Here is a 16,445-nt window from a genome sequence, read left to right on the forward strand (position 1 = left end):
AAAAAATCGGTCGATCGGAAATCTCAAATATTTTCAAAACTAAATCTATTCAAAGAACCACAAATGGAATATTTTTCGATTGTTTGCTAAATTGTAGTTGTTCTACAAAGAATACAACTCAAACATTATCATATGGATGAGATTATTGTAGTAGATAAAAAGATTAACATGATTGTAATCAGTTTCTGCAAGTCAATGAATTATATTAAAATTTATCGTTTTTCGCGTGACTCATAGCAACAGATCTCAACAAAAGCGAGAAATAAAACAATATCACGGTTGAATAAAATATAAAGTGTACTATACCCTCAGTTACAGGAATGCCTCGTTCTGACAATTTTATACTCATTGGAATTATAGTATTAGATCATTTCGTAGTCTTCGCGTATTTCGCTACAGGAACTTGCGCAAAATAAACGTACATAAATAAAGTGAGTTTGTAGAAGATGTTTGAGAGTCTTCGGTTAAAAATAAATGTAAAAACAATTCGTATCAGGCACGCAATCTGCTTTTCGAATTTGATAAACAAGAATGTGTTATTATGCAGATTGTTACGCAAATGACAACATAATTTATAATAGCTGAAGCTGAAAGAACCGTTTGAAAACCAAGAATTTTAACGACTTACAGATACCTAAGTTGAAACCGACGCTGGACGAGTTTTTGAGAATAAAATAATCAATTTTTACATAAGAAATAGCGATAAAATAATTCAATGATGGGACGAAATCATACAAGATCTGATCATTTCCTGGATGATTAACATTTGGTGTATTTATGTACGCACGCATATTTTTATTTCCCGAAATTATAATAAAGAAACAATTGCACGAAACCTTATTCATTGCATTCTTAAATCTCATTTTTACCTAAGTGGCCTAGCGTAAAAGCGGTAGACATCTTTGCAAAAGTGAATATTCCCTAAAATGTAAAAAATTATTAAAAAATAAAAATCTCTTTAAAATGTACAATTTGTTGTTTAAGTATTAATTTTCCATATTTTTTATTCGAACGCCTTTCGTTATGAAAAATTAAAAAAGAGAATGTTTTAATTAATGTATTGATAAAAATATTGTTTCGCTTAAGTAATTATTTTCTTCGATTAAAACAGTGTCAAAGTTATTGAGAAGTATTGCGACACTTTCGTTTCCGTTAATTATATAAAGAATGAAACGCAAAGTTTTATGGTTGTGACCCGATATTACAATTTGTAAGCACGCAATGGAACAGCGTACGATGCAACCACGATCAATTTGTAATTAACGGAAAATTGTAAACACAGGAAGAAGACATACATACGGATACACGAATCTCGTAACTCGAGGTAGCAAGCGAACTTTAATAAGAGGAGTCACGCAGACACGTTCCTGGTTGGTGATTCGACCGGGTTCAACGCAACATTTGAATAAATATCCCTGCCACGGACAAAGAGGTGTACGACAGGAAGAAGAGAATGGAGAACCGTGTAATAAATTACTGTGAACTTGTTTGCGTGCAACAATCACTCGCTACTCCTGTCAAACGGAACGATACATACTTTTCTATTTACAGATGCACGTCCATCACTTCGAATTGATCAATGCAAACAAAAATCCTACAAATAGCTTTGCTACGCGTACTGTGTAGGTATCAAAATGAAATATGGAAAATTGACGGAATTCGAGCAACGTTTCATTTACTGACAAACGATATGCCGCTTCTCACGAAGATTCATTATTCATTCCGATTTAACAACACTCGAATAGTTATTTGTTTTTATTACTGAGAATTATGAATTATTTATTAGAAATTATTTGCTTGCCTTATCTGTTTTCTATATGTAACGAGAAAGATTACTGATATCGGGTACCTGATATAACATTACTGATATCGGGTAAAATCACCGTAAATCTATGCTAAAACTTTGCTCCAATTTATACTTTTTTTTAAAAACACGACAGCTGTAAAATTACTTTTTCATTTTCTCGTTCGTTTTCAAACACGTATCGAATATAACCATCTCAAGTAATATGCATATGTATGGATATTTCTACGCTTCAACCTTTTGGTGTAAATCTTCTTCAGAATACAGAAACCACATTGAAAGAAACATAAAAGTTAGAATAGAAGAAAAATGGAGATTTGGAACGGTAGAAGAATAATATTAATACGTGATAAAGTTATAAAAAATGTGGAATTATGTGTTATTACTACAACTTACCAATTTGGGATTTGAAGAAGCATCACGAGACGAGTAACTTATATCTGGTTAGCATTGTAAAATGAATTACTTATGTCTTGTGAAACTATCAGCTAGCTTCAATCATATTTTCCTACACATTAGAATTATAAAAATATAAACGTTGTTATTAAAATTAAACACTATGTGTAGATTGTTGAAGAGAGGAAAATGATCATTTGACGAGAACATTAACTCGAATTTGAGTTACCCAACTCGCGACAATTAAACAAGTCTAAAATGTATAAGCTGTAGCAATAACACGTAATTTCACGTTTCTTGTAACATTATTTTATTATGCATTGACATCATTCTATCTTTTCTTATTTTGTGACTATTATTTTTCCATCGATATAGTTTTTATATTTTGAAAAGGGCCTTGAAAAGAAACCTTAAAAATATATGTTATTATAGGTACTTAAAATGGCCACACCCAATATACAATATATTTGATTGACATAAATAAACACACATGGCCCAAGTTATTTATTACTTATTTATTTCGTTTAATCGTTTCGTGTATTCGAAACGTTCATGGACAGACGTTTGCAACATTGACAAAACTCAAGGTTTGAGAATGACGTCTCGAATGCGACACCTTATCTTTCTGTGCTTCTGCCGTAATTTAAATTAATTCGTTTCAGTTTCTATGCCAGACACTTGGATTAAAAGTAACTGTGTACCGTGATTAACAGGCACAAGAAAAATCATTATGTCTTCAGGACTGTACGTCACGATTTTCTAAAGCAAACAAACAATACAAGTGTAAAAAAAAGTTTCACCCGGAGACTTATTGACTTAAAACTTTTTAAAGTCGTAAATTCACAGTTTTTAGTTACTTCTATCTTTTTCTCAAAAGTGCACCTATCGTGACTAAACAAGATACACCATAGCAGTTACTTACATGCCTTCATTTTAGCTTATTACACACTCTATAGCAATGTTTCCTTGACTTTTAATTGCGCATTGCCGACTAATTTTATAATTTTTACATTACACCAATTAAACGAAGGACGTTTCTGTACAAGTAGTACTGTAATAACAATCTTTCTGCAATTCCTTCTCCTTCACTTACTTGTACTGATAAATTTATAATATATATCTGTACGTTAATAAGTGATATTTGTCTGGACGATGAGAAGATAAAGAAAGTGTACAATTTAAAAAAAAAGAAAAACAATTTTTCTTCTCTTGTTTTCCAATGAAATCTTTATTCATTATATATTTCATCTTGTTTAATAAATTATAATATCCGTTAATAAGTGATATTTGTCTGGACGATGAGAAGATAAAGAAAGTGTACAATTTAAAAAACAAAAAGAAAAACAATTTTTCTTCTCTTGTTTTCCAATTAAATCTTTATTCATTATATATTTGATCTTGTTTAATAAATTATAATATCCGTTAATAAGTGATATTTGTCTGGACGATGAGAAGATAAAGAAAGTGTACAATTTAAAAAAAAAGAAAAACAATTTTTCTTCTCTTATTTACCAATGAAATCTTTAGTCACTATATATTTGATCTTATTTAATATTATGTACATATATACAATATACATACATTCTTATAACATATATCAATCGACAATTTTGTATCGTTCAATTTTTGAAAAACTATTATCTCTTGAATTTGTATTATATTAAAGTGTTTTAGAATTTTATTGCCCCAATGTGATACACCTTACGAACACTGTTAAACGCGACACAGCGTTTTAAAGAGTTGTAATATTTAAAATACTCGGAAATGAAATTAATTAATATGTACAAAATTGAAAAACATTCAAATATTCAACTGTAGATTCATCGGAAGTTTTCTGACAATGTAGTTCGAGGCCACAGAGAACATAATACAAGGCCAAAATTATTCATCTGCGGTTTTTGGGTCATTGCCAGTGGTTTGTGGTTTAACCTGTTTGTTTGAGTATTGTAGTATCTCTTATTACGTATCTTTTATACAGGAACGTTAAGTAAAACGCATTTAGATCGAAAGCTGATAATTTCATGACCATGTAAGGTGCTTTATACAGAAAAGACATAAATATGAAACTTCGCATTGCTGTTTTCGCGTATTTATAACAAATGCAAGGTAAAAAAGTTACTTTAAGAAAGCTGCAAAATATTATTGAGCGGAGCGTACAATACAAAAATCTAATTATTTTATTATTATTTTACGTACAATATTGGCTAATAATTTCGTGCGCCAAGTTGTCAACTCTTTGTACAATTGAAATACTTTCTAAATAAAACGTAGACAATTGAATCATTATTCAATTATACCGTTATCAAGTAATTTAACATTTTTCCTATAACGTCGTATAGTTAATTTCAATTGCCGTAAAGTAGAATTATGACAGTGTCTTTATTTTACAATACAAAAATAACTATCGAACATTATACTTTCAAGAGAAGGATTTCATTTAAGCAACTATACGATGGATTATGATTATTTATTAGTAACGTAGTTGTACACTTGTTGCTTGTGTACGACACATGCATAACACAGTGTGTTACATAATTTGCAGCTTAATAACAGCAAACAGGAACAGAACAGAAAGCGTTAAACAAGCCCTGATCGTGTAAAACAAGCAACTCTTTGCAAAATTTATCTTTTGAATTCATTTAACTGTAAATTATCTATCGTAGTTCTTTATTAAAAAATTATTCCTTCCTAACAAAGGAATCCCTTAGCAAATTGATAATTTCATGACACTGTCTGTATTAGACTGAAATAATCCTAAGTTGAAAGAAATGTATAAATATATTCACACGACAATATATAACTGGATACATTCCACCTTACATTTACATTTATATTTCATTAATAATATTAACAATTTACAATGTCATCATCTAGACGGACGACATTGAGCAACAATAAATAATTGCACTGAGTAAAGATTATAAATATAGTTGCAATGCATCACTTATTTATTATAATCGTCAAGGTGAAACATTGTTGCATCGCATAAAAATATATTTTGTAATATACAGATACATTTATTACACAAAAAAGTATACAAAGTGTATTTAAAAAAAACCAAGTGCTGGAAAATTTCAGTACGCATCCAATGTCGTTCATGCAGTTGTATTCAATATATGTATAAAACTTGGCCACGCTGTTTTATGTATTTTTTTTTTTTTTTTAAGAAAACAATATATGATGCAATATATGAAATAAAAATCATGTGAAACGCAAGATAACATTAAATGTGAAACGAATATAATGAGAAAATGTGTTCGATGCACTTAAAGCGCACTATACATACATATATCGTAACTTTGAAAGTTCCTATAAATGTCACGAGATGGCAGAAGTTTCTCACAAGTACATGTTCTACTCTATAGTGTATATAATGCCACCGAGGAGGTATATTTGTTGTCCTTGTCTTGGGGGAGCAAAGTATTCAATGATCGTTAAGTGAGGGTACTGTTGCTGAAGCCCATTATTAATTAAACTCGCATCCACATTTTAATTTGTGCGATGCAATTTTTGCAGGCCTCTTTACTTCATAAGAGGCTTTAGAAACCATCTCGTGGTGTATAAAATTAATTTATAGAAAGATAATTTATAAGTAAAGTATACTATACTTTGTCTAATTTTTATTATTATCGATAATAATACTGATTTGTTTACAATACTACACGTGGTGTTTTGCAATTTATTATAATAGATTTTATTTAAAAATTTTTAACATCCATTCGTGTATCTTAATTTTAAGAAACTGCATTGCATATGATATTCGTACACATCTTTTATATTTTCTCAATAAGTATAAAATTGTATATAAATTAATGTACACATTCTCTAATTCTTTCGCTGTAAATAAAACCCCATATAATACGAAGGATCCGTTCCGCGTTACACAAGCTTGTAACTCGCGTAATTCAAGAGAATACGAATGAGGAGATAGAAACGGAGAAAGAAATTACGCAAATACGTATTAATCTACAGCGTCATACGAGGATTGTCGCAATTTTTTTACCGCATTATACGGAGTTTACTATATATTGACGTTATTGCAGCAGTTCTTGTGGTTTTCTTCCTATAACGCTATCATTCTGTATTTAATACTTGAACAATTGATTGTATTTTAACGATGATTTTTGTTCATTGTATTTTCTTAATTTTTAATATACAAATTATTTACCATTGTATTTTACATTGTACATTAGTACGCACAACTACTTACGGAAAAGATCGCGTAGAGTTCAACCAAAACCCCATTTCGTTCGGTTTGATGTACATATGTGAAATTCATATTTAACCCCATTTGCAACTAATCAAAAATTATTCCAACGAGGATTTAGCAATAATAACACTATTATTAAATGAAGACAAAGAAAGACAAAAAGTAAAAAGAGCTACAATTATTTAACGACGTGACAAAATTCGGTAATGATTTAACAAAAAAAAAAAGGGAGGCTTTTAAAAAAAAAACACGCTTTCGTACTTGTGGTGGCGAGTGCAACAGATTGCGAGCGAACGAGAGGACACATAATGGCGGCAAACCGTAAAGTTTGCTCGAATCTTCGGCGGCTTTAATATCCTCATTCGGAAAATAAGATAGTGACAATGTTGTTTCTAACCTTGGCGATTTAAAAAAAAAAACGGAATTCGTTCCGATTGAATTATACTTTACCTATTTTTGAGAATTTGAAATGTTTTCCCTCACCATCCTCATGGGCGACTAATTACTCAAAATTCTATCAGTAGGTAGATATATTTAGGTAACTAGAAATAAATTAAAAATGTTGTTGTTAAGAACTAAAAAAGTGGAACATAAAATTTTGCGAGGCTGTTACATCAAGAGAATTATTATAAATTATTACTATTATATTCTTATCTGTATTGCAAAGAAAAAAGCAGAGGAAAGTACTTACATACTCGTTGGAGATGAATACATATTACACGAGACGCACTACGCGATACTATTTAGCGCTTAACAACTCCTCAAGGATGGTCGCGAAAGATTGTACGCGATTTCTTCTGGTGTGAATGTCACGTGTAAAACAACGTTATAATTTGTTCTATTAAGAATGGACGTCACTTAAGTGCCACGTTCTTTAAGTATTATTTAATGGACATCAATCTGAACCTTATATCGTTTAATGTACCCCAACAAGAACTCGATAAAAATAATTTCTGTAATGTTTGCTGAGAAAATTTTACAGGATTTGCGCACGATATTTTCTTATATGAACATGTAGTAGCACTGCAGGTTTCGCCACTTATTATTTACTTGGGATATTAATTGGAGAATTTGATTAATTTGTGAACGTTTAAATACCCAAGAAACGATTACTTTTTCGAAAAGTAATGCAAAATTCATGCATTAACGAGAGGTAATACAGTATTAACCCATTTGCATCTGAGGTACCAAACCTCTTCATCTGCATAATGAAGTTTGCTTGTACTGTTCCATGCTTGACGATAAACTAATGACTAGAAATAATTTCGTATTTATTTGCCCGACCGTCTTTTCAATATTAAGTTGTCTATGTATTACTCGACAATATCAGTCGGATACCGATATACATAAACAACTAAAAGTAATTGTGTGCGGATTATTCCGCTTAATGATGCAAATGGGTTAAGAAATTGTATCGATTTTTTCCTAAGTTATAGAAAAGTTACCCCAACCACTTCTTAGATGGTCCAAAAAATGTACTTCGTGTTCTAAATTAATAGTAATTGTTGCAAAGATTTGACTATAATATATTTCATATGTGTAATTCTTCGCGTGTTGTTACCTATCTTTCAATAAATAATTCTTGAATGGTATATTTAAGAAAAACGAATAATGCTTGAAATTTTATCTCGTTAATTATTTATCATATTTTTTTTTAAATTGCTGATAAATATATATTTCGATTATTTGTTTTCACCGTTGGAATCGTACCAATGTCGAAAGAGGAGGGAATTTGACAATACAAATAAGACTACGAGAAGGAGACCAGAGGAAAACAATCTAAGGTGCATACGTAGCACAGCTTAAATTTATCGTGCACACTCTGTAAACAGAAGTAGACGATAAACACTTTTTCCCTTCAACATAGATATACCACTGATAACGAGATTGAACAATGTCAATTGTTCGTATTGTCGTGAACATCTCAGACTCAACGTCCTATAAAAAAATCTCAAGGTATGAATTCCTGTGTGACTTCTTCTAAGAAATTACTTTTACGGTATTAAATAATGTTAATACCAATGGTAACCAGATGCAATGGCAGTGCATCGAAATCGCGCGGGCGGTTTGAAACGAGTTTCTGGGTGTTTATTCCGAAGCTGCAGAAGTACTAGATAAAAATTACTTCGGTTTAAAAAAACTGCTCTTTAACCAGTTTCTTGAACATATAGTCCTATTTACTCTCTTTGCTGATAAATTGTCAAATATACCGAGACTTTGAAATTAACCGCATAAAAATGAATCGAAGTCGACGTTGTACACTTGCACATAATTTACTTTGCATAGCTGTTGCGTGTCACGATGAATGGATTAAAAGTTATTGGCGACTAGTTCAAAAAATACAAAATGACTTGATCTTTATATCGGTGTTAGGTTTTGTATAAAGAGAAGTTAAAACAAAATAAGGACCATTCGAATGTATGCCTTGTTTTGTATGAAGCTTATTATTTTTTTTCTTACGAGTCTAATAAAAAGACAAATATCTAAGGATGTAATTTTTCATGGTATTTACAGTGATTGACCAGTTTACAATTGAGGAGATATGTTTGAAGATACGTTAGACTTATTTTTCATTAAAGCCTTTTTTTTTTTAAAAACATAGTTTCTGTTCGTTGGAGATTCTAACGATGTTAGTAAACCTTCATTGATAGATTCAACATTTGTATATAATATTGTCGACATTTATACTGCTTGATCTCTTGAGTTACACCACTCGATGAACATGCAATATCATTCACCGAGTTAAACATGTTAACCTGAATTTTGACCGATCAGACGATACATTTAACATCAAAAGCTATTAATATATTTTGAAGTCATTTTTAGAGACAGTAATCATTATAGTGCAATTCGAGTAATAAATATAATTTTCCGCAAGAGTTAACTCGTCATAATTTAAAAGTGAAAATGAAAAAGAATTAATTATTTAAACGTGAAAGTAAGAATGACGTTTTTTTTTTGAATCTAACTCATTTTCGGCAACTCATTATTTTGTGCACGCCTCAGGGAATACCTGTACATATTGTCCATATATGAGTCGAATATCCATTGTGCAAGAACATTGAGCAATGTAACCCTAACTGTTGGAATAGATAGGTGAACGCTAAATGTAAGCCACCAAACCAGTTCTTCATCTGTGACTTTTATTCTTGACATTATGCTCACAAAGAGCGACTATAAAATAGTGTTTAATAAAATAAACTAATCCTTGAGAAATTTTCGATGCATCGATGATATTCTTTAAATCTTGAGTGTGAGGAAACAATGCTCACGAATTAGTAATTCGTGTCCATATTGTAACTACCAGACTACCATTGTAGTTTGTTTTACAAATATATAATTTCGAAACAATTTAAATTGTAAAAAAAACAATCCCAATGTTTAGATAAATGGAAATCTGTTGGAAAAATCAGATAAACAAGGAAACCATAATAAATTTGCGTGTACTATTTCGCTAAGGAGTAAAAATAAATCTTTCTATCGTTATCTTTGATGTCTACGATTTTGCATTATCACGCAACAATATCAGTCTTCGCTTGTTTTCGTTTTCTTAAGTGCGTTTCTTCAATTTCTTTACAATACATTTTTACTGTGATTGTTGTTTCAGATTTTAAGAAACTGTTTAAAATTATTCATTAAACTCACACATAGATAAACATTATTCACCACAATTTGTTTGTTCTAGAACAGTGGTCACCTTCTAATCAATCTCCCTCTTCCTAATAAACGTGTACACTACCTAATGAAACTTTACACTTGCATTGAAGAAAATTGCATATTCCTAGAAGTCTGGAAGAACGCCATAGTTATCCCGATTGTCAAACTAAGAAAGAGCCAACAATGCCTGATAGCAACCGGTCAATTTCGTTCAGAAATATTATGTGCAAATTAATGGAGAAGCTTATCAATTATAGACTACATTGAATTCTTGAAGTAGACAAAATCTTATCTCTATATCTAAAACAACTATAGACATCTTTACTCTACATTGGATCGCTTAATTAAATCTAGAATCCAATATATGCGACAGATTTGCAACAGACCAGCATACAGTAATGGTGTCCTTGGACATCGAAAAAATATACGACATGATATGTAGGCAACAAGTAATAGCTGCCATTAACTCCTCAGATTCCCAAGGTAAGGTTCTAACCTTTATCGTGATCGATTAAAATACACAAAATAGTTTCACAAGAATCAGTCTTAAATACATATTGCCCTGTTCCTAATCGCAATAAACGAGGTAATGTCACTGATCTCGCCACCAATTAAAGCTTACATCTTTGCTGATAACCTGACCATTCTCTGTAAAGGAAAAAACCTTGAAACAACACAGAGAATTCTACAACTCACGTTAAGTAAACTTCCTAAATAGACCGACACGTCAGATTTCAAGTGTTCCCAAACTAAATCCGAAGTTACCACCAAAGAAGAGAGAGCAACACAAAATTATTCCTAGATATTTACTTTACTATATTCACGCAAATTGACGTGGGAATCCACACAACAAATCTAAAAAAAGTGTGCACTTCCTGCTTGTACGTTTTAGTAATCACAACTGCAAAGAACCAAGGTACAGATCTAGAAAACAAACATGGAAACTTATCCAGTTGAAATTCTCAATTCTGTATATCATTTGGCGTGTGACGAATAATTGTAGGGACATTCAGGCCTAACCCTACTTTAAGTTTCTTGAAAGAAGCCAATGAACCTCCCCTTTCGATCAGAAGAAAAATGCTTACAATTAGTGCATCCCAAACGATCAATAATTCAACGTTACCTAGTAAACTGACATTTTAAGATGCATTCTCGAGTCAACTCTTCGCGACACATCCTCAACATCGAAACCACCCAAAACGATTCTACTAGGGAGTACGTGATAGAGAACGAAAAATAAACAGCAAACTTTCTAACACAAACTGCAGAAGACTAACGAAGTCACCACCTTGGACAATACCGAACATCGAAGACAACCTTGACCTTTCGATCTACTCGAAATCTAACACAAGTCCAGAAATATTCACCTCTTTACGATACCCTCAACAAATACCAGGAGTACATTTTTCTCTGCACTGACAGATCAAGAAACCGTCTGACTACAGATTACGCAATAATTTCTCTACGACTTATAGGAAAACCAGGCTTCCAGGCATCAATTTTTACAACAGAAGTTGTAAACTTATAGCTATCATGCGCATGGGCTAAGTATAGCTGAGAAAGAAGGCCTTTACAATATAATAGTATTTCCTCGTTTCAAAAGTACTTATTAGCTATTAGAACTTTAATATCCGTAAATGTCACCGTCCTTCGAATCTTAGAAATTCCTGCAAAATTAATACGCAGAGGGACAAAAATCGTGCCAATATTCTACTAGCATATCAATATTTAGTATATTCTATTATTATATTAATAATAATGATATTATATATGGATTTCTTCGCACATTGGAATCCCGGGAAATAAAATAATTGACTAAGCAGCTAAAGTAGCGGTAACGGATTATTAATAACATTTACTACTTTATGATAAATTCTTACTATTTTAAATATTTCTCTATAAACTTTAAAACTATCTCTAATTACTTGTTGAACCACTGGTGGAGCAAATGCTACGACTAATTCCATAACCAATGTATCAACCACTATATCAACGATATCAATGGAATGGGTGTATTTGAGTAACAAAAGTTTCTGCTTTTATAATACTATCAATAACTACAATTGGTTTATATTTAGGATTACGATGATAAATAGTAAATAGATCCATCCTCAGAATTGCAGACAAACCATCGCTTCAAAAATATACAACCCTAGGTTAAAAAAGGTACTAATGAAAAAGTGAGTATGTACAAACTATCAAGAACAGAATAAGTAGCAGTATCAAATCTCCAGAATCAAAATTCGTCGTAGAAAAATTACCCGCTCGCACATCCATTCCAAAGAACCGACATCTACTTGTGATTGCAACACGATAGTGACAATTAATTATTCGCTACTATTGCACGAAGTTCAGAATTCACCGACACCTCTTGAACATCGAACCAATATTGAAAGACAATTCCCCATAAAGAAAAAATAGACGATCTCGTCAAGTTTTCAAAAGAAATCGAACTACTGTCCGGTATTACGTAAAATAGTCTATTGCCAATTCTCTTGCAATTGACGCGACCTTAAAATACAAAAAAAAAGGTTGGTTTTATTGTCTGCCACTTTATGTTAACGCAAGCGACTGAATTCATTATTACAAATGACAGGTTGACGACCACTGCCCTAGAGTAATGAAGCTGGCTGTCTCCACTCGCTTAAGCATTAGAACTTGGGTCAATTCACGCGAAGCTCATTAATAACCGTACGACGTTTAAGATTCATTTATGTAGTTATCCTTAGTACAATTTCATGTAGATTATTCTTCAAGATTAAATTGAACCGTGACAACTGGAACAATCTCAAGTTCACTTTATCGTATTAATTTATTTAAAAATAGACACCGCAGCACACAGTCGAATGAGGAAACTACAACTTTATTATCCACCGATGCAACAATTCCCATTACGTAATTATTAATCGAGCCTTTCTTAGAAATTATTACCGAATAAGTTTCTCCTGAAATTAAAAAGCATAAATTGGTGAAATTCTTGTTAATGTCTGCTATCCCAGAAAAGAAAAATAACTAGGAATTTACGAGCACATAGAATGTAACTTAATTGTCATGATATCCCATAAAAGGAAAACTTCGTAATAAATTTTAAAACAATGTTCTCTACATAGCAGTGTAGTTAATTGAACGTTTACTATGGACGTCTCTTGTTGTTCAAAGAAATCGATAAATTTAATTTTAATTAATACCGTTTCCCTTTACATATGTAAATCAATTGGAAAGTTTCATTTCCAATTGAATATATATAAATTAAACGGGAAAATACACAGTAATAAAATCAAAATTGAATATAGTCTTTAGTTCTCAAACATCGAAAAATTTGTTATTGCTGGAATCGAGAGATAGAATAAAGTACTAATTTTAAACAATTCTTCTTGCGAGAATTGGAGTTTTGCTAATCTTTCGTGTTTTCACTCTTTATATTTTTTTACCCGGTATGAAAAGTAAGCTTGTATTTATAAACTTTAATTGAAATAATTTTATCGATATTTAATGCATTTAACCATAATATAAGATTCAATATTAATCTTGATTAAAGGTAATAAAAATGTGACTAAGATTTTATTTGAGATTAACTAAAGATGTCAGAGCGGTGATAAAATATTTGACTCGGTTATTAAATTATTAAAATTGAAAACAAGATCAGGAAGCAAGATTCTAGAATCTTGTACGGGTGTTCTACTTTATGTAACACTTTATTAACGGTTGCTTCACTGAATATAAATCAGCACATGACTTAAATTCGAGATTGATTAAAACGCCACTTGTGCACGTGTGGTGCTTCAAAAGATACGATATACTATATTTTACGTTAACAATCGACAACAAAAATCAAAATTGCGCATTCGTGCGAATTCCGTTGATAAATTTCCTATCTTTATTATCTTCGACTAAGGTATACGATTCCTTCGAACACCGTAAATAGTATTCATAATTTAATATGATTAGCGTAACTAAAATACGCAGGTATGGAATTGATATTTGGCTAATTTAATAAGACTGACAATGAAATTGAATTAGTATTTTATCGACCAGAATTGTACTAATACAAGAGATTTGCTAGCCAAATGTAAACACTGGAACTGCATGTGTTAATATGTGAACATTGTAAGTCAAATTCTTGTAATCTCAAACACTTGTAAATGTATCCTGTGTATTATTCTAATCCGACGTATTTGTCTGTAAACTAAATGTTACAACGTAAATTTCTTTATAAAACATCATAAAAAATAAACATTTTTAAATGAAATAAAATTTGTGGATTTTATAGATGTAGGTACATAGCAAATATTTGCATATCGTTTTCCCTGAAACTACTACAATTTGGAAACATTATATGAAACATTTAATTCTGTTAAACGTAATATTTTATTATGCACTCAATATGTAATTATTTAAGACTACAATTTTTTTTATATAAATTTTCTATACACACCGTAAAGCAGACGACACATTCGAAGATCTTTTACCACTTTTTATCAAAATGCTTAACCAAAAAATTAAAAATCATTTTCTACATGCTTCTCGTTAAACCCATTGTCACATGCACTTGCAATATGCATATTATACAACATAATCCCATAGGTAATGGAAAAAATGAGTACATTAGAGTACAGAGTTGTTTGTTGCAGAATGACCAACGTTTTTTTCAATATTTAAGCAAATAAATTAAAATTCTTGAAAAAACACATTTTCTTCTACCGTTTATCTTTGATCATCGAATACAATGAGTGAGTTGAAACAACGTTCTTAAGAACGAAATCTCGTATGAAATATTTTTATTTTACATTTTTTGCTTACTCTTGCACATACAGTTCAAAATGCAGTTTTTTTTTAGATACTCGCTCTTTCTCGTGCCTCTTACAAACGAATACGCATATCTGTTATATAAAGAACTGCACGACACCGAAGGTTAAAGAAATTCTAAACTAATTCTATTTGAACAGGATGGCGCATTCCACAACAATCTTTCCCGGGCCAGTACCTGAGGCCACCTGCTAATAAGCTTTCCAACACCACGTTAATAATAATAGCGTCGGTACAAATAGAGGAATATTAACTTTATAATGTGACTGTCACTTTACAAGTATTAAACTTAAAAGGAAAACATCTGCTGAACATCTGGGAAGCTTAAATGCTTCAAAGGGTAACAAAGAAACCCGGATCAGTTTCTTGGATTGTACATCCAGAATAAAAATTGTATAGATGCGATGGATCGTAAAACGACTAGTCGCTAATCTCTTCGAATTAAACTTTACTTACGTAACACGAACAAAGGAAAGTAAGAAACTTCGTTGAGAATTTCGAAAAGCGGATACATTCTCCTTAAAATTGGCTCAAATATCAGTTGTAAGACACGTACCAAATTGAGCAAGCGCGTCATTGGCGAACGACCTACGCCGACTACTTGCACGAAATGCTTAAGTAATAGGAACCTTGGACGACAATCAGCAGCTGAGTGACCCTAATAATTGCACGTACCATCTGTCGGACAAAAGCACATCGAGGAACATCCCGTGGCTTACGCTAAATCGTATTTGCAATATCAGGAAACGTGCAGTCAATTCGTAATAAAATCAGATTTTGCCATTTCTCTTCGTAAAGAAAGGCTGTTAATATAGGTTGTAAGAAATTTGTACTATGTTCGTTCATCCATTTATGAGCAATCGTAATCTATGTATTATCATAAAACATTATATTTTTGGAAAGTGATTTATACATTGCATCATTCACTTAATAATTATGTAAACCATTGCTTGGCCCTAAATGCTCAATAATATTTGAAAAAGCAAGAATAGAACAGAATGTTTCCAATGAGAAAAAATTAATCAGAAGTTCTTACATTATTAGGTTCCAATTAGATAAAAAGAATAAATAAATCAATCCGACTTTACTTTTGGAAGTAAAAATAAAAATTATTCCAAAACAATAACAAATATTTTATTCATCGTTGACAAACAAGTTTCTAATTTATCTATTGTTCATTGTAACACATACTGTTACGATATTGAATGTAAACATAGTATTTATAAATGTATATCTATATTTTTTATTAAAAATAAGCATGTTAATAATACATAATTATATTGTGCATAATATGATATTATATTACCAAATAAAACTAATGCCCATGTACACTAAACATGATACGATAGTTCTATTTATTTTATGAAACTTTTGTAATAAAAGTTTTGAAGTAACTATTTTCGTGGAACTTTTATATAAATTCTGTAGTATCTATATCATATAAACAATTTTCAAAACAGTTCTTCGTGATAAACATTTTATTCCCTAAAAATACCACACAGATAAATATTCCTTGACAAAAATTATAAGTTCTAACAAAACATTTAAATGTAAAAATTAACGCTACTTATA

The 16,445-nt window shown here is 31.1% G+C and overlaps 1 protein-coding gene and 1 non-coding gene across 2 annotated transcripts in view; one reads left to right on the forward strand and one right to left on the reverse strand.

Annotated features, from left to right (window-relative positions):
* Vha100-2 (V-type ATPase subunit a family protein Vha100-2) overlaps positions 1-16,445 on the reverse strand; it is a 71,356-nt gene that overhangs the window by 34,889 nt on the left and 20,022 nt on the right. The window lies entirely within an intron of this gene.
* LOC143149747 (U4atac minor spliceosomal RNA) lies at positions 5,596-5,718 on the forward strand. The gene has a single exon (XR_012992863.1). It is a non-coding gene; the product is annotated as a U4atac minor spliceosomal RNA (small nuclear RNA).

This window comes from Ptiloglossa arizonensis, chromosome 7 (assembly GCF_051014685.1).
Source record: "Ptiloglossa arizonensis isolate GNS036 chromosome 7, iyPtiAriz1_principal, whole genome shotgun sequence".
NCBI lineage: Eukaryota > Metazoa > Arthropoda > Insecta > Hymenoptera > Colletidae > Ptiloglossa > Ptiloglossa arizonensis.